The sequence below is a fragment of the Ursus americanus genome, chromosome 31 (genome assembly GCF_024610735.1).
Source record: "Ursus americanus isolate L20-20 chromosome 31, mUrsAme1.1.p, whole genome shotgun sequence".
NCBI lineage: Eukaryota > Metazoa > Chordata > Mammalia > Carnivora > Ursidae > Ursus > Ursus americanus.
Window position 1 is genome coordinate 12331743 of NC_142157.1, and position 25492 is coordinate 12357234.

Here is a 25492-nt window from a genome sequence, read left to right on the forward strand (position 1 = left end):
AACTCATGACCCTGAGATCAAGAGTCACATGCTTTACTGATTGAGCCAGCTAGGCACCCCAAGACATTATCCTTTAGACACAGCCTGTTCAATACAGCAGTCACTAGTTAGATGTGGCTATGGAGCACTTAAGATGTGGCAAGTCCAAACTGAGGTGAGCTGTACAGGTAAATTACACAGCAGTCTTTAAAGATTTAGTATGGGGGCGCCTGGGTGGCTCAGTCGTTAAGCGTCTGCCTTTGGCTCACGGTGTGATCCCAGAGTTCTGGGATCGAGCCCCACATCATGCTTCTCTGCTTGGAGCCTGTTTCTTCCTCTCCCACTCCCCCTGCTGTGTTCCCTCTCTCACTGGCTGTCTCTCTCTCTGTCGAATATGAATAAATAAAAAATCTTAAAAAAAAAAAGATTTAGTATGAAAAAAACAATGTAAAATGCCTCATTAATAATTTCTACATTAATTATATTTTGAAATGATCATACTCTGAATATATTGGATTAAATAAAATATATTATTAAAATTCACCAGTTTCTTTTTACTTTCCTAATATGGCTACTGGGAAATTTAAAAGCAAAAATGTGGTTTGTATTTGTGGCTTAATCATATTTCTATTGGACAATAATGCTCTAGAAAATGAAAAATGAAGACAAGTGAGCAGGAATTCATGTAAAAAGTATTTTAAGAAGTTTATTCTGGTGTAAATAAATTCAGATTGTAAGACAACTAATCTGGTTTTTCAATAAGCCAATGGCAGGAAAAGAAAAAACAAAACCAAGATAGTAGTAAAGTGGGATTGCTATAGCTTAAAAGATACTAAAGAGACAGAACAATCAAATGCAATGTGCAGCCTTTGTTTGGATCATGATTCAAGCAAGCCAACCATAAAAAGACATTTCTGAGACAACTAAGGAAATGTAAACAGAGACTAGATATTGTCAATGAATTATTGATCATTTCAGCAGAATAATGACATTATGGAGATGAAAGAAAAAGTTGCAAACTAAAGTATGCTTTATTGATGTGAGCTAAAGTATGTTGAGATGAAATGACTGAACACTTGGGAACTGCTGGGGGAAAAGGTGTACCTCTTACTATCTAAACCTAAATGCATACACACATACACACACACATACACACACACACACACACACACACACACACAAATATGAAAAAAAATGAATTGAGAAAATTGGGGTACTGTGATCAGACTTTTCAGAATTTGGCTAAAAAAAGGGAATAAAAGAGAAAACATAATCCCCTAAGGGATCATAAAAGTAATGTGCTTTTGCTGTAAAAACTGAAGATTTGAGCATAACTATCCATGAGGAAGAACTAAGCTGTGGAAAGGTGGGTATTTGAGGTCTAAAAAGTTCAAGGGGGTGTCATTCTGTATAGGAAGGTATTCAGAACAGCACTTAAGTCTGTCACTTAACACATTTCCTTAGGGCCACACAGAAGGTATGAAGGTATGTCGGAACCAGGACTAAAATCAGATCCTCTGACTTAGCTTAATGCTCTTTGTTAGTAATTTTAAACATGACAAAATCCTATGGAGAACCCAATTTATAATTTTTGCTTTAGATTTTCTTTCTCATGTCATTCAGTTATTCTTTATACCATCATTAAATAAGTGACCATATTAAAATATTTTATTTAATGTACTTAGGTTTATCTTGACTGCTTCTCAAACTGAGGTTTGGTAGAAGAAAGATAAAAAAGAAGGAAAGCAAATTTAAGTAGTAATAGCAACAGAACTATCTTAACATCTCCAAGTGAAATTTAAATCATGCTGCCAAAACACAAGATGCCATTTCACCTCTGGGAACAATGCAAGGAAGAGAGGTCAATGTGAGGCAAGTAGTACAGACAAGAGACAATAAAAGGGAACAACAGAAGGAAAGGGAGAGGCAAGAAGGAAAAAACTAACAAAAAACCTAACAGTGCCCATTTGCAGGGTCCAGCAACTGCCCCAAAGCAGAGTGGTTTATTCTTTTTCCGTAAGCTTGAAAGATAGCCTGGCTACCCTGCTAAGATGCACGCTTACTAAGAGTCCTGTTCTGCTGCTATACAATTAGCTATTTGGCCTTGACACTTGGTTTGCTTCATCTACCAAATGGGAATATTAACACCTACCTTACTAGCTTCACTGGGTTGAAGTGAAAGTGAAGCGAGATAGTAAGTATGAAAGGACTTTGAAAAGTTATCAGTTGCTAAGATCATCTACAAGAAATAATTAACTCGCACATCTTTTCCAGAAAAAAAAACTGTTAAAACTGAAAACAAAAATTCAATCGGTTAGGTTTTCTCTTAATTTTCGAATGAGAACATTCGAAGGGAAGTGTAGAGACAAGAGCGGGATTAGATCTCCTCATCCTTCACAAGCCCCAACCCCAGCACTCCCCCACCCTCCTCACCTGCCAGAGAACGGTCAGCAACCACGAAAGGGCTGGGAACAGCGCCGGGTGGGGTAAGCGAAGGAAGCTTTGGGGAAAGCGGAGGAAGCAAGCCCGGGGCGAAGGGGAGTGGTGGTGCTCGCTGAGGGAGAGGAGAGACGCCACAGTCTCGGAGTTGGGACTAGAGGGAGTTAGAATGAGGCGAAGAACACCTTTTTCCACAGCTCGGGCACTTACCGCTTAGAACTCCTTGGAAGCGAAGACTGGTTACCATAGCGACCGCATCCGGGAGGGCGGAGCGCTCCTTGCCAGCGGTGCCTCGGCCACAAGGGCCCGACTAGAAATGTGGTCGGGACAGGGCAATGACTTCCGGTGGAAGGAGAAATCGGTTCCGGGTTTTGGCCGAGTGCGGGAGAGGTGTAGGTGATAAAGACTGTATGAAGTTTGGTAAGTTTGTTATCGAGTAAAGCCAGGAGAGGGTAGCCGCCTGTGGCTGGGCGGTGCAGCCGAAATGAATACAGTGGATTCCCAAGTCTCAATTTTGAGCCCTGCCCCCCCCCCCCCCCCCCCCCGCGTCTCTTGAAGTTCACAGCTGTGGGAAGAGGTTGCTTTTTTTCTGGGACTCCTGGCGAGGTCTCTTCTGTAATCTAGAGGGCTGGAGTATCCTGTGAGCAGTTTCAGGAGCTCTTTCTTTGTAAGCGCCAGTAACCGAGGGACTCATGCTGTCTACCTGCCTGAGCTGACTGTTCCCCGCATTATTCTTTTAAGATAATCTGGAAGAAATGTGAACTGGAAACATTAAGAGGGAATGCTCTCAAATTCATTTGAATTCTTTTTTGTTTTGTTTTGCTTTCAACATTTTAAAAAAATTTTGTAAACATTTATTAAATTCCTCTATTGTGTTTAGTGAGTATTTAATATATGCGGCTTTTACCCGAGACTAGCAGAAATACCTTCTTAGAGGTCATCCACCGCTCGCGTTCATTTTCGAATTCTGTTTTCTTAAGGCTGTTGTAATTCATTAATTTAAGGTATAAGCGTATATCATGAAACGTGTAACAGATTTCCCATACTTGTCTGTATACTTGTACATGAAATTCTTAGGGTGTTTTAAATGAAAATACATGCTTCATCAGGTTTGCATTATAATCCTGATTACTCCGCTACATATTAAAGAATTTAGGAAAGTACTTGCTTATTTCTTCGATCCTGCAAATTGTAATGAATTGTCATCGATATTTTTATTCAGCTGATCTGAGAAGGTCCACTTCTTGTTCAATGGATGATGGCATTTGAGCAGATACCCAAAAAGGATTGGTACAGCATTCTGGGGGCAGACCCATCTGCAAGTGTGTCAGACCTAAAACAAAAGTATCAAAAACTCGTATTAATGGTAAGTCTTTTCTTGCGGATTTAAATCATGGGGGGGAAACAATTTTTTTATGTGACCATAAATTTAGGTTTCTTATAAGCTGAATGTATAATATGAAAGCAAGAATTAACGTGTTAATGTGGTTTAACTGAAAGTTTCAGTGATATTGTAAAAGAAAAAAATTTTTTTTAAATTTTGAGGTGGGAAAACATTCTGGTTTGGAGCAGGGGATCTTAGTCATGCTGACTGAGTTAGAATCTTGATTCTACCACTAACTGTGGGAACTTGGGACAAATTACTTTCCCCCGTATGTGCGTCAGAGAGAATTAAATGAAATAGTCAAGTAAAATGCTTAGAAGTATGTTACTTAATAAGCAGTGTTAGTATCCAGTAGCCACTACCTACATGTGTCTATTGAGCACTTGAAATGTGGATAGTCCAAAATGAAATTTATTATAAATGTAAAATACATTTGAAGACTTAGTACAAAAAGAGAATATAAAATAATCAAACTTTATGTTGATTACATATTGAGGTGATAATATTTTGGGTTTATTGGCTATTTTGCATATTTTGTGCATAACGTATTTGCATATATTTGCATATAGTATAATTATGTTATCAAAATGGAATTAATTTGCTTTTCATTTTTTTAACATAGCATATGTGGCTTGCATTTATAGTTTGTGTTATGTTTTTATTGAATGGTGCCAATTTAGGCCATTTATACACTTTTGCACCTGACTCCATTCTTTGGTGAAATGAGTTGTGGTATTTAGTATCTTTCTGAACTGTTACTTTAATTTTTTTCAACCTGCATTGTGATGTGTCTGAAGCCAATATCAGTAACTCTATAATGGTCTCCAGTTAACCCAGTTTACAAAAGGGGTAGAGGACCAATACTTATATAGCCTTAGTTGTTTCTGTAGTTTTTGTCAAATAGATCTGAGATTTTGCCAAAACTGTTAGTGTTTATTATGAGAGATGTACTGTCAGGAGTGTATTTATATCCCTTCTTTAGGTAATAAGTTGACTAAATGATATTAAGATTTCTTTTATCTCAGAATTTTTAGGATTTCTCTCAGTAAAGTCAAGTAGATTTGATTGAAAGTTTTTTCCTAATACTGATCATCCTTGTGCCTCATTTAAACTGAGAGATGAGGCTGGAGAAGTAGACTGGGTCTAGATCATGCAGGCCTTGTAGGCCATGTTGACCTTTAATTTGACAAGGAGAAGCCATTTACACTTAATATGGTAGCATCTGTCAAGCACCGAAGTGAATCAATCATTTTGCATACCCTTCTGTAACATATCAGAGAGTTCCATTTGCTCTAGATCTTCACCAACGTTTGATGCTATTTGTCTCTTTCATCTCTTGGGGGTTTCTCAATTTTGCCACCATTGACATTTTGGACAGGATAATTCTTTGTTATTTGGGGCTGTCCTGTGCCTTGTAGGATGTTTAGCAACATTCTGGGTACCTATAACAACTAAAAATGTTTTCTGGGGGTCAAAATTGCCAACTTCCCCATCCCATTGAGAACCACTGCACAATTCTATATTTATAGTGATCTCTCAAGTGGCTTTATTTTGTATTTCTCTGATTGATGGTTTTAAGCACTTTAAAATGTTATTATTAGTCATTTGTATAATTATATTTCTGAAGTATCTTTTTAAAAATTTAAGTACATTCTTGATCTTGTGTATACATTGTGTATATTTTCTCCTAGTCTATGGCTTGCCAGCTCATTTTCTTAGTGGTGTTTTTTGATAAGCAGAAGATTTTTGTTTTGGTGAAATACAATTTATTACATGTTTGTTTTTTGGTTAGTGCTTTCTGTGTCTTTAAGAAGGTCATGAAAATATCGTCTTTTTCTATAAGCTTATAGTTTGCTTTTACCTTTAGACCTGTTTTTTTTTTTGTGTGTGTGTATGGTGTGAGGGGGGAGGTCATGCTTTTTTTCCCCTCAATGTGGATATCCAGCTGTTCACTTATTGCAAAGATTTTCTTCTCTGCATTGTATTGTCAATGTCTTGGAAGTGGGGGTCTATTTCTAGATTCTATTTTGTTTGGTATATTTGTTCTTTTACTAATACCTCCATCTTGATTACTGTAGTCTGTTTCAAAGTCATGTGAAGTTAAGTTCTCTAATTTTATCCTTCTTTTCAAGTTTAATTATTTTAATTATTTTAATTTGCTTGCATGTCCATAGAAATTTAGAATCAGCTTCTGAATTTCCTTTTAAAGAAATCCTGCCTGAATTTTAATTGTGTCTGTATTGAATATATATTCATTTGGCAGAGTGGACATTTAACAATATTGTGTCTTCTAATCCATGAATATACTATGTCACTGCATTACATAAGTTATCTTTAATTTCTTTCAGAAATATTTTAGAACTTTCAGTGTAGTACTGCACATTGTATTTATTTCTAGTTTTTTTGTGGTTTTGGTTCTGTTGTAAATGGTATTCTTCAAAATTTTCTTTTCTTTTTTTTTTTTTTTAAGATTTTATTTGAGAGAGAAAGAGCTAGAGAGAGAGCATGAGCAGCGGGGAGAGGAAGAAGCAGGCTCTCCACGGAGCAGGGAGCCCGATGTGGGGCTCGATCCCAGGACCCTGGGATCATGACCTGAGCCGAAGGCAGACACTTAACCGACTGAGCCACCCAGGCACCCCTAAAATTTTATTTTCTACTTATTGAATGATGGCATATAGAACTATAGTTTATTTATTTTTATTTTATTTGTTTGAGAGGGAGTGCACGCACACGCACAAGGTGGGAAAGAGCAGAGGAGAGGAGAGAAAGAATCTCAAGCAGACTCCCTGCTGAGTGTGGAGCGTGTCCCACTGTGGGGCTTGATCCTAGGATCGTGAGATCATGACCTGAGCCAAAAAATCAAGTCAGCTGCTTAACCAACTGAGACACCCAGGTGCCCCAGAAGTATAGATTTTTTTTATATACTGATCTCACATCCCACAATCTTGCTAAATTTGCTTTTTAGTTGTCTCAAAGTTGTCTTTGTAGATTCCTTAGAATTTTCTACCAATGCAGTTATGCCACTTGCACGTAAAGAGAGCTTTAATTCTTTCTGTACTCCATATGCCTTATATTTATTTTTCTTGCCTTAATGCACTAGTTATGTACTTCTATTATAGTGTTCAGTTGAAGTGGTGAGAGGAAATATCCTTGTGTTGTTCCTGATTTTAGAGAGGTAACCTACGGTATTTTACCATTAAGTATATTATTAGCTATATGTTTTTTTAGATGCCACTTGTCAGGTTGGGGATATTCTTCCTATTCCTAGTCTGCTAAGAGTATCTGTCATGAATGAGTATTGAACCTCGTTGGTTTTTGTGTTTTTTTTTTTTCATTTATTGAAGTCTATATTATTAATTTTCCTCCTCTAATCTATACGTGCTAAGTTATATCGATGTTTCTTATGTTAAACCTATTTTGCATTCCTAAGATAAACAAATGTCATTTGTGCATGAAGTATTATGCTTTTTATATGTTGCAGGATTCCAGTTGCTGTTATTTTGATAAGGATTTTTATGTCTAGACTCATATATATTCGTGTAGTTTTCTTGTATGTCTGTTGTCTAAATTTAGTATCACGGTTATGCTGGCCCCATACAATAATGGGGGAGTGATTCCCATTTTCTCTCATTTCTGGAAGAGTTTGTGTAAGACTGCTATTTCTTTTTTTTAAAATTTAATTGAAGTTTAGTTGACATACAGTGTTATATACTAGTTTCAGATGTACAACATCATGATTAGAAAATTCTATACATTATACAGTTGCTTACCACTGTAAGTGTAGTTACCATCTGGCATCATATAATGTTACCATAGTATTATTAACTATACTCCCTACACTGTATTTCTCATTTCCTTGACTTACTTATTTTATAACTGGAAGTTTGTGCCTCTTAATCCCTTTCATCAATTGTGCCCATCACCCCTATTCCTCTTTCCTCTGGTAACAGTTTGTTTTGTGTATTTGAATCAGTTTCTGTTTTGTTCATTTTCTAGAACATATAAGTGAAATCATATGGTATTTGTCTCTGACTTATTTCACTTAGCATAATACCCTCTAGGTCCATCTATGTTGTTGAGAATTGCAATCTTTCATTCTTTTTTTATGATTGGTAATATTCCATTATTTATACACCATATTTTCTTTATCCATTTGTCCATTGATGGACACTTAGGTTGCTTCCATATTTTGGTTATTGTAAATAATGCTGCAGTAAACATAGGGGTGCATATATCTTTTCAAATTAGTGTTTTCATTTTTAGGGGGTAAATATTTTAAGAATTTATCCATTTCATTTAAGAAGTCAAAATTATTATAATGTTCATACTGTCTCCTTATTATCCTCCTATTATGAAGGATTTGTAGTTATATATTTATTTTCATTCTTTATATTGGTAATTTGTGTTTTCTATGTCTTTTCTCCTGATCAGTCTTGCTAGAGGTTTAGACATTTTTTAAATCTTGGCCAAGAACCATCTTCTGCTTTGTTGATTTTGTATTGTTTGTCCATTTCTCTTTACTTGATTTCTGCTTTTAATTTTATTATATCCTTTCTTCTACTTGCTTTTCTTTTTCTAGCTTATTAATGTAGAGAATTACATCATTGATTGTACACCTGTCTTCTTTTCTTACATAGGTTTTTAAAGCTATAAATTTCTCCTAAGCCTGAAGTACTCCTTTAGCTTCATTACATAAATTTTGATATGTTTATTTTTATTATCATTCAGCTAAAGATATTTTAAAATTTCTCCTGTAATAGTTTTCTTTGATCTGTGGATTACTAAGAGGTATATTGTTTAATTTCTAAAATTGGAAAATCCTCAAGTATCTTTTTATTATTGATGTCTAATTTAATTCTGTTGTGGTTAGAGTGTACTTGGTATGATTCCATGCCTTTTAAATTAACTAAAACTTTTTTTTATGGCCTACCTTATTGTCTATCTTGTGAATGTTCCCATGCACTTGAAAAATGGGTGTTCTGCCATTATTGAGAATGGTGTTCCATAAGTGTCTATTAGGTCAAGTTGATACTGTTGTTGAAATACTCTATATCCTTACTGATTTTTTGCCCATTTGTTTTATCAGTGTCTGAGAGAAGGACATTTACATCTCTAACCACGATGGTGGGTTTGTCTACTTTTCCATTAATTTTTGTTTCACTTATTTAAGATCTTCATTATTTTTAGGTGCCTGTGTATTTAAGATGTATCTCTTCATGAATTTGAACCTTCTGATATTATAAAATTCCCTTTTCTGTATTTCATAGTATTCTTTCTAAAGTCCTACTTATTTTTTTTAATGTTTTTTTATTATATTATGTTAGTCACCATACAGTACATCCCTGGTTTCTGATGTAAAGTTCGATGATTCATTAGTTGCGTATAACACCCAGTGCACCATGCAATACGTGCCCTCCCTACTACCCATCACCGGTCTATCCCATTCCCCCATCCCCCCGCCCCCCCCGAAGCCCTCAGTTTGTTTCTCAGAGTCCATAGTTAAAGTCCTACTTTGATATTAATATAGCCATACTAGCTTTCTTACACTTAGGGTTTGTATGATTTATCTTTTCCCATCCTTTGACTTTGTATCTTTTATGTTTTAAGTGTGTTTTGTTGATATAGAGAGTAGTTGGGGCCTTAAAAAAAATTCCAGCCTCTGTCAATCTCTGCCTTTTTACTAAGGGTGTTTAGTCCATTTAGGCAAAATGATTACCACTGTATAGTTCACATCCATCACCTCACATACCTTTAACTGTGGGTTAAGAACTTTTAAGATGGATGGACTCCCCTAGCAACTTTCAAGTATATCGTTGTTACTAAATTCACCATGCTGTGTACTAGATCCTCAGAACTTACTCATCTTATAACTGCAAGTGTGTATTCTCTGACCCAACATCTCATTTTCCCCACCCAATATTTCATTTATATTTGATGTAATTATTGATAGTGTTTGGGTTTAAATCTGTAATTTTCTCTTTTCCCCCTTTGGATTTGTCCTGTCTGCTTTTTGTTCCTCTGTTTTGCCTTTCTTACCATCTTTTGGGTAAATCAAGTATTTTGTATTATTCTGTGTTATTTCCTTTGTTGAATTTTTAGTTAATGCTTCTCTATGTGTTTTTAGTGATTTTTCTAGAGATTAAATGTAATAATTTTTAAGTTATCACAGTTTAACTTCAAAAAATATTATTACTCCACAGTGTGAGAACATTACAATAGCACACTTCATTTACTATCCTCCTTCCCCATTGTTCTTATTTTTAAAGACAAGATATGCTATAAACTCTGTAGTATAATGCTATTTTAAGTATTTCTATTCAGTATTCTTTTTTTTTTTAAAGATTTTATTTATTTATTTGATAGAGAGAGACAGCCAGCGAGAGAGGGAACACAAGCAGGGGGAGTGGGAGAGGAAGAAGCAGGCTCCTAGCAGAGGAGCCTGATGTGGGGCTCGATCCCAGAACGCTAGGATCACGCCCTGAGCCAAAGGCAGTCACTTAACAACTGTGCCACCCAGGCACCCCTCTATTCAGTATTCTTTTAAAGAGATTTATTGGTATGTATGTATCATATTTATTTTTTTCTGACATTTCTATGTGGTATTACTTTTTTTCCATCTATGGAATTTTTTGCCTTCATTTTGGAAAGATTTTTTTTTTCCCACTGGCTGGAGAACTAGACTGACAAGAGGTGGCTTTTTTTTTCTTTTTTTCTTTTAAAAGCTTGTTTTAAATTGTTTCTGATGAGAATTCAGGTATAATTCATTTCCTTGTTCCCTTCTTTTTAATGTATCTTTTTTTCCCTCTGGTTGTATTCAAGATTTTCTCTTTAACTTTGGGTTTTCATGGTTTCTCTGTCATGTGCCTAAAATGTGGGGGTTTTTTGTGTTTATCTTTCCTAGGGTTAACTGAGTTTCTTGGATTTGTGGTTGATACCTTTCTTTTGCTGCTTTTGGAATATTTTCAGCCATTATGTCTTCACATTTTTTTCCTGCTTTTATCAAGATTGCCTGTGATACCTGTAATGGTAAAAAACACAGTCCTATGTTTTTCCTTTACTCACACACAATTCTTCTGTCACCAGATGTGTGGATTTTGCACACATCAAGCAATTTCCTGCAACACCGGCAGGATTTCCCATTATTCTCTTCAATTCTGACATTACCTGGCAATAGCTCATATCCCACAAAGTTAAGGTCTTATGCCCACAAGACTGCCCTCACTCAAGATGCCAGTCACAAGTCCCAGGTTGTCACCTGTACTTCTGATTGACAGAACTTCTGACTGAACCCCTTATAAATTAGGGTTCCCAGACCCCTTCCTTGAGTTTGATAATTTGCTAGAATGGCTCACAGAATTCAGAGAAATAATTATGTTTACCAGTTTATTGTATAATAAAGGATATGATAAAGGGTGCAGACGAACAACTAGATGAAGAGGTACATAGTACAGGAGCTTCTGTCCTAGTAGAGTTGGGGTATGCTACCCTCCTGGCCTACAGATGTGTGTGTTCACCAACCCAGATGCTTTCTGAACCCTGTGCTATTGGAAATTTTATGTAGGCTTCATCAGGTTGGCATGATTGATTATTAACTCCGTTTCCACTCCTTTTTCCTTCTCTGGAGAATGGAGGGTGGGCCTGAAAGTTCCAAGCTTCAAATTATGGCTCATACTTTCTGGTGAGCAGCCCCCATCCAGGAGGCCACCAAGTCACCCTGTTAGAATAAAAGACACTCCAATAACCTAGGGGGATTCCAAAAGATTTAAGAATTCAATGCCAGAAACTGGAGGCAGAGACTTGTGTATATATTTTCTATTATTTCACAATATCCATGTTGCTAAAACCGATGGTCAATACTTAGTCTTTATTTTGATGTATTACTGAGATGACCATTTATCCTACTTTTCCCAGAGTAGTTGAGGTTTATGCTTGTTGTCCTGGCATAATTAATAACTCCCTTTTTCATTTTCTGAAGTGTCAGAGTTTAAATTGTAAATTTAAAGAGATTTTTTTGTAGTTGTATATGGTTGTGTCAGTTAGTACCACAATTAACATATGGAACATTTCCAAAATGCTAAAAAGTTTCTTTTTGCCTTTGATCCCCTGATGGCTGATGATTCTGGTGCACAGGTGAGTGTGGCACCACTGAACTGTGTTATAGTGTCTACAAATGTGAGGAACTGAAGTCCCAGAGAAGGAGGGTTAAAGTGAGAAAAGGGGGGAAAAAAAAGACACTTAAAAGGAAGAATGATTGGCCCATCTGTCTCCAGATAAGCTTTGCTGTACTGGCTCCTTGTAGAGGAGAAAACTTTCTAGACCAATCTCAGTTAAAAAACAACAACAACAACAACAACAACAACAACAACAACAACAACAATTTCTTCTCCTAACTTGGTTTCCTCCTAAGCCACATAGAGCTGAAGGCTTCTGAGCAAAGTTGATGTGGATAGCTGGGTAAATTGCTTTGGGATAGAGAGGTAGGGCTACTAGGTACTTTTGGTAAGCTGTGGAGGAAGCTTTGGAAAGGGGGAAAGACACTCTTCCTGGGCATTCCAAGGATGGGACCTCTTCCTCCAGTCAGACACCACTTTGTTAGGTGATAAATTTAAACTGTCAACCCTACTTATATAACAGCAGCTTTTGACACAGTTTATCACATATTCTTCTTCTTCTTTTTTTTTAGTTTGACAGAGAGAGACAGCCAGTGAGAGAGGGAACACAGGCAGGGGGAGTAGGAGAGGAAGAAGCAGGCTCCCAGCGGAGCAGCCTGATGTGGGGCTCGATCCCAGGACTCTGGGATCACGCCCTGAGCCGAAGGCAGACGCTTAACGACTGAGCCACCCAGGCGCCCCTATCACATACTCTTCTTTGATATATTTTCTTCACTTATCTTCTAGAACATGATATTTTCCTAATTCACCTCCTACTAATTCATCTCTGGAAAGTAGGAGGTACTCAAAATAATATTTGTTCAATGAGTGAACTGTATGAATGTAGTCTTCTTTATATTTTAATTTCTCCGTTGATTTTAATTTTGTATTTGTAATTTCTAGCAACTCTGCCTATTTACTGAGTTTCCTTTTGTGTGTGTGTGTGTGTGTGTGTGTGTGGCCTCCTGTTATTGTTTGAGGAATAAAATATCTTTCTAAGGTTAATAAAGTTCTCTTAAGTTTTCTTCTTCGACTCTGTTTTTTTTTTCTCTTCTTTTTGTTATAGAGGTCCTTTTCCCTATATTTGGTTATCGTTGGTCATCTGTTCATCTTTAAGAATGAAATGTTCTACTTTCCACTGCTTCATTATTAGTGTATAGGAACACAAGAGATTTCTGTACATTAATTTTGTATCCTGCGACTTTATTGAATTCATTTATCAGTTCTAGGAGTTTTTTGGTGGGGTCTTTAGGGTTTTCTATTTGTAGTATCATGTCATCTACAAACAGTGAGAGTATTACTACTTCTTTACCAATTTGGATGTGTTTTGTCTCTTTATGTTGTCTAATTGCTGTGGCTAGGACTTCCACTGCTATGTTGAATAAAAATGGTGAGAGTAGACATTCTTGTCTTGTTCCTGACCATAGGGGAAAAGCTCTCAGTTTTTCACCATTAAGTGTAATGTTGGCTGTGGGTTTTTCAATAAGGCCTTTCTTATGTTGAGTTATGTTCTCTCTAGACCTACTTTGCAGGTCTTTTATGATGAAAGAAATTGAATTGAATTCGATGCAAACAAATGGAAAGACAGTCCATGCTTATGGGTTGGTAGAACAAATATTGTTAAAATGTCCATACTACCCAAAGCATTCCACACATTTAATGCAATCCCTATAAAAATACCAACAGCATTTTTCTCAGAACTAGAGTAAACATTCCTAAAATTTGTATGGAACCACAAAGGTTCTCGAATAGCCAAAGCAAACTTTAAACAGCCTGATGTGGGGCTCGGTCCCAGAACGCTGTGATCACGCCCTGAGCCAAAGGCAGATGCTTAATGACTGCACCACCCAGGCGCCCCAACCACCAGTTTATTCTCTATAGTTAAGAGTCTGGTTTTTTGTTTGTCTGGTTTTTTTCTTTGTTTCTTTGTTTTGTTTCTTAAATTCCAGATGAGCGAAATCATATGATATTTATCTTTCTCTGACTGACTTATTTCACTTAGCATTATGCCCTCTAGATCCATCCATGTTGTTGCAAATGGCAAGATTTCATCCTTATTTATGGCTAAGTAATAGTCCAGTGTGTGTGTGTGTGTGTGTGTGTGTGTGTGTGTGTGTGTATCTGTGTATCTCACAACTTCTCTATCCATTTATCTACTGATGCACATTTGGATTGAAAAGAGAGGCAATTTTGTTAAACCTATATCATAACGAATGAAATTAATAGAAGAGGAATTTTAAGTCCCATTTATCTAGTTATAAAACAAATAAGTTGCATATCTGTGTATCTATGAATCTATGCATTTCTCTATCGATATCTAGGTCAGCTTGTGGACCATCTCATCTACTTAATGGAAACCCAGATTTCCCTATTTTGATTACGAACTTAAAAATCCACAGAATTCCCAGAGAGTTAAATATTGACAGAAACCTAGTTCTCCCTGTGTGTTACCTTTACGTTTCTTTTTGATGACCTTCTAACACTTTTCCTTTTTCCTTTTGTTTTCAGTGCCACCTTGCATTCTACCCCTCAACCTGATATATCCAAATCCAGAACATTCTCTGATCTATCTCCACACAGTAAACCTCTGGTTTTCTGCTGTGGTAGGAGAGAAGAGATACCTGGCTTTATGATGAGGAGAGCTGGAGGTCTGATTATATCTTCTAAAGTCTCAACCAGTCTTCCTGTTGTTAGTCCTGTTCCTCAGCCCCACTCTCAGAGGTACTTAAAGCCTTCAGTTCCTCAGTTTGTCTACCCTCTTTGGGAATAAGCTTGCCTCCTAATTGTCTCTTGCTTCAGGCTAAGGTTTCAGTTTTCTCAGGTACACTGAATTGGTTGGTGACCATATGTAGATCAGTTTTGTATCTTCGCAAATTTTGATATCTCTCATGTGCTTTTTCTCTTTTTTCCTCTTACATTTGTTCTTATGCATTTATGCTTTTGCCTTTGAGAAATTAGTACTCCTTTGCTGGTATTTTAGTGGAGTTCTGGGAGGAAATAAGGATAAATATATGTATGAATTTGTCATTTAGTGGGAGCCCTGGACTATTTTCATTTCCTTTTTGGGGCTAGATACCCTTCCTCTGCTTTGTGCCTTTGCATTTGCTGCTCTCTCTCCCTGATCCACTGTGCCTCTTCCTCTACCTCAGCCTATTAACTCTTAACTCATCGTTTCACAATTATTTTAGTTTTAACCCCTCCCGCCCCTGATCCCTGCATGTCCCCCTTACATGTGCGTTCCTTCCCTGAGTAGAAGTGCATTTACTATTATTTCTCTAGGACCGGAGAGGTATAGCTGGCAGGTAAGGAGAACAAGGACAGCTGGAGCATGATAAAAATGTTTGTGCCTGTGTTTTCTTTTAGAAGGCAGGAGAGACTTGAGCGTGTTTAAATTTTATGGGAAGTAGCCAAGAGAAGGCTTGGGACTGAAGTTATAGGAGACAACAATCACTGACAGAAAGCATTTGGGGATGGGATCTGAAGCATAGGTAGAAGGATTAGCTTTAGGTAAGAACAATGTGTCATTGTTTCAGGACAAAAGGATGGGAGGACGGATGCAAGAGCACGTTCCTTTGTCAGTCTGGTTGCAGGAAGTTGGTGAGCTCTTATTTGGTGGTTTCTTTTTTTCTCTGTGAAGAAGACAGAGTTACCTGTTTAGAGAAGGTGAGAAAGGAAGTGGAGCAGCAAATTAGAGAGGATTTTAACTGGCATTTTTCTGGGAAGGCTCCCTATAGGTAACTATGTACGCTGATAGCAGCAAAAGTCTCGCCAAACAACTAACTGTACAAAGGGCATCCAGAGCTATAAAGAAGCACCAAAACAGTCAGCCTCGCTTCTTGGCCTCCTTTGGCCTGGGTTATGGTGACTTTGGTCCCTGTATTACAGCTTAGCACAGTAACTTGTAATTATGGCCGTGGGTTAAATTATGTTTAGTATATTCTGTTCATGAAGACAAGGAAGTATGTAGTAATAAGATGTAATCGGTAGGATGTGTATTGTCCTTTATAGATTGTACTTCACAGTTTACAAATGCTTTCACATCTTATCTGGTTTTATCCTGTCAGCAGCCCCATACAGTAGGTAATATTATCCCTATGTTTGCAATCGAGGAAAACTGTGGCTTAGTTACAATTAAGTGGTTTGTCTGAGACACACAATTAGTAAGCGGTAAAATCTAGACTTGATCACATATTCTCTGCCTCTAGACTCTCTTCCATTATATCAGACGTCTCACAATTGCCATCCAAAAGGGTTTATGGTTGTTTAAAGACATCATTTCAGTGTTCTGGGTATCCATGGAACACCTCATTCATGTACAGGTAATGAAGTATTACAGAAGGTCAGGCATAATTACTGCTCTGTTTTAATTTTGAAGGGATCTAGATATGGAATGAAACTTATCTTCCTTATTCTTTTTGTATAAGTTTAGAGTTTCTAAAAGAGTTGAGAAAAAGAAAATTATACGGGGAAACCATACTATTTATCATGTTTATCGGATTTTTTTTTTTCAAAAACAGACTTCAAAGTTTGTATTCTTTCCAGTTTGAATTACCCTTTTTCCCCCTCAGTCTGTGTTTTTCAACAATGTCACAAAACAATTGGGAGAATAAAATTACATTTGACAAATACCATTCTGTATCTAATTTGTAAAGAGACACATTTATTACGTGTACTTTTCCAAGTTCAGAAGACTTCGAATTTAACACCTCCTACATAATTAGTTGTTGGGATAAAATATTGCTAAATCGTAGGCTGGTAAGTTTACAATGCATGTTGATTTAGTAAATACTGTTTCCTTTTTTCAGTTTTTGTAAATGTAGTGCTTATTCAAGGTCCCAATTCTGAAAAAATTCTTGCCAACTGAGATATTTTAGAATGCTTTAATATATATATATATATATACACAAATGTCTTTTGGGCTAATTCTGCACTTTACATTCATATGAATGTAAAGTGCAGAATTAGCCCAAAAGACATTTGTTTCACATACCGTTAAGTCTGTTGCCTAATAATTTACTATATAAAAATAAAGGTAATTGAAGCAGTATTTCCCAGCAGCATTTCATTAATAGGGACTTTACTAATTAATAAAAGTGCACTGCCCTTGTTATCTCCTTATGAACCATTTTTAAAAATATATTTTAGTTTTCTACTAATATAAATTGAATAATAATCCACTGCTTTGAAATGGTATAGGGCCAAGAATGATTAGTTATATTCCCATAGTTGTTGTGGTTATGCATGTGAAAATTGCTGTTTACTAAAGATAAAGCCTCCCCCACAAAGCTTTGTCAAATTGAAAATTGGGGTTTTTTCACATTGATGTTGATAATATTACAGGATACCTTTCAACTGGAAAAGAATTATTGTGTTGGAAAATTATATGCTGCTGTTACAATATGTTCCATAATCTTAAATAAAATCCATGTAATTTGAGGCAGGAGTGTGCAGGGGAGTCTCTTACTCTTAATATTGGAAGGGTATAAAATGCCACATAATACTTATGTGGGCATTCAGAGGTTCTCATTTGATTACAAGTGGTTATATATATAGATTAGCATTAAGCTAGTTATGTAATACATTTTAGGATCTTGAAAAAGAAGGTAGAAAGGATACCTGTGCTATAATCAGAGGAAAATTACCACAATTGAAAAGAAGAGAGCTAAGGACAATTCTTGAAACAGATCTTTTGACTACATTACAGAGCGAAGTGATCTTGATTATAGGAAAGGCATTAAGAGAAATTTTGGGAAAAATCTGGGGGTGTTGTAAGTAAAAATCAGAAGGGTATAACTTGTAATGAACAGTATAAATTTTGCTAATGTGGTTAACTGTTTAGCTGTCATCTGGATGTCGTATAAGGTTCAAGATATTTAACTTAGGTATTTTATGGAGACTCTATTGTAAACTATTCTTTTCCATTATAAAAATAGTAGGAATAAGACATTTTAAGTAAAGATTTAAGTAATAATTTTAGCTAATTCATAGCACTATGTATCAGGCACTCCTCTAATCACTTTATGTGCATTTACTCATTTAACTCTGTGATGTGAGATATCATTATTATCCCTAACATTTAGTTGAGAAGCTGATGCTCAGAAATGAAGTAACAACACTGGTTAGTGGCAAGATATTATGACATACTCCATATATACTTTGAAAGCTAGTTAAATAAAAAAGGAAAGAATTAACCTTTTCAGTGTATTTTAAAAAATCTTTCTACTGCTTACATGCCACAATAATAGATCAGATCTTTAGAGAAAAGGTAGCATTTATGTTATAGGTACAGAATAGTGAAGGGGTTAAAAATGTGGGCTCCTGGGTTTGAATTCCAAGTGTGCTACATATTAGTTCTGTGACTGAGCCAGTTCCATAATTGTGTGTTATTTCCTTGTCTGCAAAATAGATGTGAATCGTCATTTACTCATAACAAATATTTATTGAATACCTACTATATGCCAGCGCTACTCTTAGGCATTTAGAAACTATAGGGTAGTTATAAGGATTTAAATGAGTTATATACATAAAGCATCTAAAACAATGTTTGGCGTGTAGTCCATTTATATTCAAAGTTATTGCTGATAGATATGTATTTGTTATTAATATTTTGTGGTTGTTTCTGAAGATTTTCTCTGATCCTTTCTTGTCTTTCTCTGTTTCATGGTTTGCTGATTTTCATTAATGATATATTTGGATTTCTTTCACTTTATTTTTTGCATATCTATTAGTGGTTTTTGATATATTGGTACCAATAGGTTTGTATATAACCTCTTCTGCATACAGAAATCTATATTAAGTTGATGTTCATTTAATTTTGAGCCCATTCTTTTTTCTTCCCCTCCCCATGATTTAGGTATTTATTTTTATATTTTACATCCTTTTACTTTGTGAGTTCCTTGACTGATTTTTTTACAGAAATATTCATTTTTACTTCTTTTGGGTTTCCTACCTTTATCCTTCAGTCCAGTTGTCTGCAGAGGCTCTGTTTGCCTGTTGTGGGCAACGTTGGGTCCCAGGCCTGAAGATGGCATGTTTTAACTAGGTATGCTCTGGTATGTTTGTGAAACGAGACCTGTTGCCACCACTGCAGGAACTGAGGCTCCACAAAACTCCTACATTGGGAGATGTGGTGTTTGCAGGGGCTTGGTCTGGTCTTCTGGGGGAAAGGCCTGCCTACAATGAGACTGAGGCATGACTGGGAAGGGTAGTTTCACTGGAGCATGGTGCAGTGGGGTTTGGTGTAAGCAATTTAGGTAGTGAGTGTCAGAGCTGCACTAGTTCCCACAGGTGGCCCTGTGCTTACGCAGAGGGGCAGGGGAGAAAAATGGCACTAGCCAATTCCTTTGCTCCTGGAGGGGGTCTCTCCATGAACACTGTCTCTCTAGTACGTGCTCTCAGATGAGCAAATAACCTTCCCACTGTGTGCCTCAGATGCTCTTCAGATTCTTGTTTCTATGCTGTGTGTCCATGGATTGTTTGCCTGCCTTCTTTCCAAGAGCAGTTCAGTGCGCTTGGGGCTCTATCACAGCCAAGCCCGATGACCTTTATAACTCCAGGCTTTATGCCATACTGGTCGTCAGAAGACATGAAATTGGGGCCCTCTCACCTTCCAAGCCAATTGCTATGGGGTTTCACTTTCCCATTCACTCCCCTGTGTGCTAGTTTGTCTCTCATTCTTCTCTAATACCACTGCATCCCCACTACAGCAGCCATAACCTGTTTCTCTCCCAAACCCTGCATCCACACTTAGACCTTCTTCAGTGTGACCTCTTCACAACCTTTAGTTGTGGAGTTTGCTCTGCCAGTCTTCAGGTCAATCTCTGGGATATTTAGGATGATTTGATAGTTATCTAGTTATAGTCATGGGATGAGGCAAGCCTGTGGTCCTCCTACTCTGCCACCATCTTCCCTCACTGATATGTTTTCTTTTTTTTTTTTTTTAAGATTTTATTTATTTATTCGACAGAGATAGAGACAGCCAGCGAGAGAGGGAACACAAGCAGGGGGAGTGGGAGAGGAAGAAGCAGGCTCCCAGCAGAGGAGCCTGATGTGGGGCTCGATCCCATAATGCCGGGATCACGCCCTGAGCCGAAGGTAGACGCTTAACCGCTGTGCCACCCAGGCGCCCCATGTTTTCTGATATTAAAACATCTTTTCATTCTTGAGATATACTCCAGTGGATCATGATGTATAATTATTTTAAGATATTTTAACATTTTATTTAGCCAGTATTTCTTTTAGGATTCTTGGATCTACATGTAGTTAAAAAGGGGGCAATAATTTTTTTTAGGTATTGTTCTCATGTGGTTTCAAATAAAAATCACATAAAATGCATTGTTATTGTTATATTTTTATTTTAAAAACTTGTAAAAGTATAAGAACTATTCCTTAAAGGTTTGGTAGAAAAAAATATAAGCCTGAAGCTTTTCTGTTATTAAATTTCAGGCTATCATAATTTCTAGCTTTATCTTTGAGAAATTATTTTATAATGTCATAAACATAGCAAATTTAAGATTTTTGAGAAAAAATGAGACTTTAAAATTACTTCTTAATGGAAATCATAAAATATGTTTCCATCAAAATAGATAGAAGTCATTAAATTGTTTTGTGTGAGGTTTTTGTTGGATTGTAATAACAATTCACTTTGAAAACCAATCATGGCAAATAGTTTCAATCCATTAAATAACTTATAAACCTTACATAATTCAAACTACTTAATGTTAGTTTTCTTAAAAAGGCTATTTTCATGTGAACCTCAAACCCATAAAAACATAAATAGTACAGGTTTTGTCCCAGTCCAGGATGTTGAATAAAGTCTGCCTATGAAATAGTTATTTGTGTGGGCCCTGTGTGTGCAGTCCAACCATTAAAATCATTGGTTTGATCTCTTCAAACTTTAAAAACAAATAGGCTCTTTTAAAATCAAAGTTAGCATAAGCTTATCTGGTTCAAAAAAGTAGAGCTAAGAAGTTGCCAGTGTCAAGCAAAAGGGACCCGTCAGAGACAAGAAACCAAGTCAGCATAATGTCTGGCAATACTCTGATCAATTGGCAATGTTTTCACGAGAGCTCTACATCAAAAAGTTAAGTTTGCTTCCTACAGAGGGTGCATTAGTCAATTTAGCTATTTTTGTTTTCAAACTCTTTTATCTCTTTCTGAGTTCTTAATGACTTTCTTCATCTAAGTGGTGATAACAATTGTCTGGAGTTACTGCATTAAAGTTCATGTGCAGACGTGACATTAATTAGGTTATCGTTGTAGACTGAATTATTGAGAGTTCAGTGGCCTATGATACGCAGGCTTGCTAAGGGCAGCTTAAATTTCATTCACGAATATTAGGAGAGTTTATAACTTAAATTACTTAAATCTCTAATGAATTATTTTAAGTAAATTCTCATATTTGGTAAATGACTCCTAAAATTAGTCAATTTAATACCCTCTCATACTAAATTTGATAGTATCCTTGTGAGGCTTTTTAAACAAATGATTTGTTACTATTTTTCAAATGATTTGTTACTGTTTTTCAAAACGGAAACTTTAAGATCAATATTTCAGGAGAAATGCCAAAAAAAGAAAATCTTCCAGGAGCCATTTTGAATAGTTAGAAGTTAATTTTTTTGACAAAAAGATATGTTCTTGGTATTCTTTTGGCACAAATATCAACACATGTTAATTTTTAATTTTATTTCAAAGTAAACTAGGCTTTTTGTATTCATGGTAACATTAAAATTTAATTTAATTATATGTGCAACAATAGGTTTTCTTTGACGCCATGTAAAAGATATTGTTTTGGGTATACTTGATAGCATATGCCCCGGATTGGCAATTCTTGTGATCATATGTCATTTTCCTTAAAATTCGAGGACTTCTATGTTTCAAAATAGTTTGTTTCGTGTACAGCACTCATTATCTCATGTTCTTATTGAAAATAAATAGTATTTTGGAAAAAAATTTTCTTGTGTAAGATTTAAAGTTTTTATTTTAGTTCTTTGAGTAAAGAACTTGAATATTTTCACCTGTTACCTAAGATATCGATATGCTCTTTGGTCAAATAAAATGGAGACTCATCTGGTAGGACCTGAAGTTAATATACGGTTTGATTTTTGATTTGGGTTCAAAAAAAAGATTATTTGTCATGTACATCTGTTTTTCCTTCATCTATCTCAAAATTGATTCACATTTCTTTCACCTAAATTTAGTTACTGCCAGTCTCTGTTAAAATATTGAGTATAAACATTGATAGGGGCGTCTGGGTGGCTCGGTTGTTAGGCGTCTGCCTTCGGCTCAGGGCGTGATCCCAGAGTCCTGGGACCCACGTCGGGCTCTTCCACTGGGAGCCTGCTTCTTCCTCTACCACTCCCCCTGCCTGTGTTCTCTCTCTTGCTGGCTGTCTTTCTCTGTGTCAAATAAATAAATAAAATCTTTAAAAAAATTGATAAACTGTATAATATTTAAAAATAGGGTTCATAGAATTAGGAACTGAGGAAGAGAGGGCTTAATAAGGTGGCCTTCGACTCACAAGTGGAGGTGTGTGGTGGGGTGAGATTAGCTGGCAAGAGGTAGTTTCTGATCTCCATAGGTTATGGGGTGTCAGTACTGATCTACGAACTCTTTGCGAGAAGGCAATTCATCTTCGAATTTCTTTTGTAGTAAATACAATGTAGTGATTAGTAAGTGTTTCTTGGAAGATATTACATCTTCCTTAAATTTGGTCTTTTCTGGACAATTGATCTCCTTGTGCCTCAGTTTCTCTATGTGTTATAGATGGATAATACTTAGAATTTGCCCCATTCTTTAGAGAACAATGATCATTGGGATTAGTAAATAACTAAGTCCTCTTTGGAATTAAATTGCTATATAAATAATTTCTAAATAAATTGGACTATTCTGTAGTGACTTGGGAATTAAGCTAGGAGTATATAAGATCAGGAACGCTAGAATGAAATGAATGAAAATGGTGGTCTTTTTTTTTTTATTTTAATGTTTTTTTATTATATTATGTAGGTCACCATACAGTACACCCTGGTTTCTGATGTAAAGTTCGATGATTCATTAGTTGTGTATAACACCCAGTACACCATGCAATACGTGCCCTCCTTACTACCCATCACCAGTCTATCCCATTCCCCCATCCCCCTCCCCTCTGAAGCCCTCAGTTTGTTTCTCAGAGTCCATAGTCTCTCATGCTTCATTCCCCCTTATGACCACCCCCCCTTCTTTATCCCTTTCTTCCCCTACAGATCCTCCCAGTTCTTATGTTCCATAGATGAGAGAAATCATATGATAATTGTCTTTCTCTGCTTGACTTATTTCACTTAGCATTATCTCCTCCAGTGCCGTCCATGTTGCAGCAAATGTTGAGAACTCGTTCTTTCTGATAGCTGAGTAATATTCCATTGTATATATGGACCACAACTTCTTAATCCAGTCATCTGTTGAAGGACATCTCGGTTCCTTCCACGATTTAGCTATTGTGGACATCGCTGCTATGAACATTGGGGTGCGTATGGCCCTTCTCTTCACTACGTCTGTATCTTTGGGGTAAATACCCAGTAGTGCAATGGCTGGATCATAGAGTAGCTCAATTTTTAACTTTTTAAGGGACCTCCACACTGTTTTCCAGAGTGGCTGTACCAACTTGCATTCCCACCAACAATGTAGGAGGGATCCCCTTTCTCCGCATCCTCTTCAGCAATTGTTGTTTCTTGCCTTGTCAGTTTTTGCCATTCTAACTGGCGTAAGGTGGTATCTTAGTGTGGTTTTGATTTGAATTTCCCTGATGGCTAATGATTTTGAACATTTTTTCATGTGTCTGTTAGCCATTTGTATGTCTTCATTGGAAAAGTGTCTGTTCATATCTTCTGCCCATTTTTTGATTTGTTTATTTGTTTCTCGCATATTGAGTTTGAGAAGTTCTTTGTAGATCTTGGATACCAGTCTTTTATCTGTAGCATCATTTGCAAATATTTTCTCCCATTCCGTGTGCTGCCTCTTAGTTTTTTTTGACTGTTTCCTTGGCTGTGCAGAAGCTTTTTATCTTGATGAAGTCCCACAAGTTCATTTTATCTTTTGTTTCTCTTGCCTTTGGAGCTGTGTCATGAAAAAGGTTGCTTTGGCCGATGTCGTATAGGTTGCTGCCTATGTTCTCCTCTAGGATTTTGATGGATTCCTATCTCACATCGAGGTCTTTCATCCATTTGGAGTTTATCTTTGTGTATGGTGTGAGATAGTGGTCAAGTTTCATTCTTTTGCATGTAGCTGTCCAATTTCCCCAGCACTATTTATTGAAGAGACTGTCTTTTTTCCACCGGATGTTCTTTCCTGCTTTATCAAAGATTACGTGCCCAAAGAGCCGAGGGTGCATTTCTGGGTTCTCTATTCTGTTGCATTGGTCTATGTGTCTATTTTTGTACCAGTACCATGCTGTCTTTGTGATCACAGCTTTGTAGTACAGCTCGAAATCCAGCATTGTGATGCCCTGGCTTTGTTTTTCCTTTTCATCAGTTCCTTGGCGATTCGGGGCCTTTTCTGGTTCCATACAAATTTAAGGACTATTTGTTCCAGTTCTTTGAAAAATGTCCTCAGTATTTTGATCGGGATAGCATTGAAAGTGTAGATTGCTCTGGGTAGCATGGACATTTTAACTATGTTAATTCTTCTGATCCATGAGCATGGAATATTTTTCCATGTTTTTGTGTCTTCTTCAATGTCTTTCAAGAGTGATTTATAGTTTCTAGAATATAGATCCTTTACGTCTCTGGTTAAGTTAATTCCAAGGTAACGTATGGTTTTTGGTGCTATTGTAAATGGGATGGATTCCCTAATTTCTTCTTCAGTCTCATTATTCATGTATAGAAATGCAACTGATTTCTGAGCATTGATTTTGAATCCCGCCACATTACTGAATTGCTGTATAACTTCTAATAGTTTGGAAGTGGATTCTTTTGGGTTTTCCATATAGAGTATCATGTCATCTGCGAATAGAGACAGTTTGACTTCTTCTTTGCCTATTTGGATACCTTTTATCCCTTTTCGTTGTCTGATTGCTGTTGCAAGGACTTCTAGTACTATGTTGAATAATAGTGGCGAGAGTGGACATCCTTGTCGTGTTCCTGATATTAAGGGAAAGGCTTCCAGCTTTCCCACATTGAGAATGATAATTGCTGTAGGCTTTTCATAGATGGTTTTTATGAGATTGAGGAATGTACCCTCTATCCCTACACTCTGAAGGGTTTTAATCAGAAAAGGATGCTGTATTTTGTCAAATGCTTTTTCTGCATCTATTGAGAGAATCATATGATTTTTTAATTTTTCTTTCTGGATAAAATCTATGACACCGATCAATTTGTGAATGTTGAACCACCCTTGCATCCCAGGGATGAATCCCACTTGGTCATGATGGATAATCCTTTTAATGTACTGTCGGATTCTATTAGCCATGATCTTGTTGAGGATTTTGGCATCCATATTCATTACGGAAATCAGTCTGTAATTCTCCTTTTTGATGGGGTCTTTGCCTGGTTTGGGGATCAAGGTAATA

General features: G+C 36.6%; 2 long non-coding RNA genes across 8 annotated transcripts in view; one reads left to right on the top strand and one right to left on the bottom strand.

Annotated features, from left to right (window-relative positions):
• Window positions 1-2772, bottom strand: part of LOC123802811 (uncharacterized) — a 30033-nt gene extending 27261 nt beyond the window's left edge. For 3 of the 4 annotated variants that reach the window (XR_015722415.1, XR_015722414.1, XR_015722416.1), the window contains exon 1: window positions 2629-2771. This is a non-coding gene — a long non-coding RNA (uncharacterized LOC123802811). Of the gene's footprint in view, window positions 1-2628 lie in introns of all 4 variants that reach the window. The other variant, XR_006782661.2, reaches the window with a different exon arrangement.
• LOC123802812 (uncharacterized) overlaps window positions 2729-25492 on the top strand; it is a 56684-nt gene continuing 33920 nt past the window's right edge. The window contains exons 1-3 of one of the 4 annotated variants that reach the window (XR_015722413.1): window positions 2729-2838; window positions 3641-3784; window positions 14461-14673. This is a non-coding gene — a long non-coding RNA (uncharacterized LOC123802812). The remainder of the gene's footprint in view (window positions 2839-3640; window positions 3785-14460; window positions 14674-25492) is intronic. The other 3 variants (XR_006782665.2, XR_006782664.2, XR_006782662.2) reach the window with 3 other exon arrangements.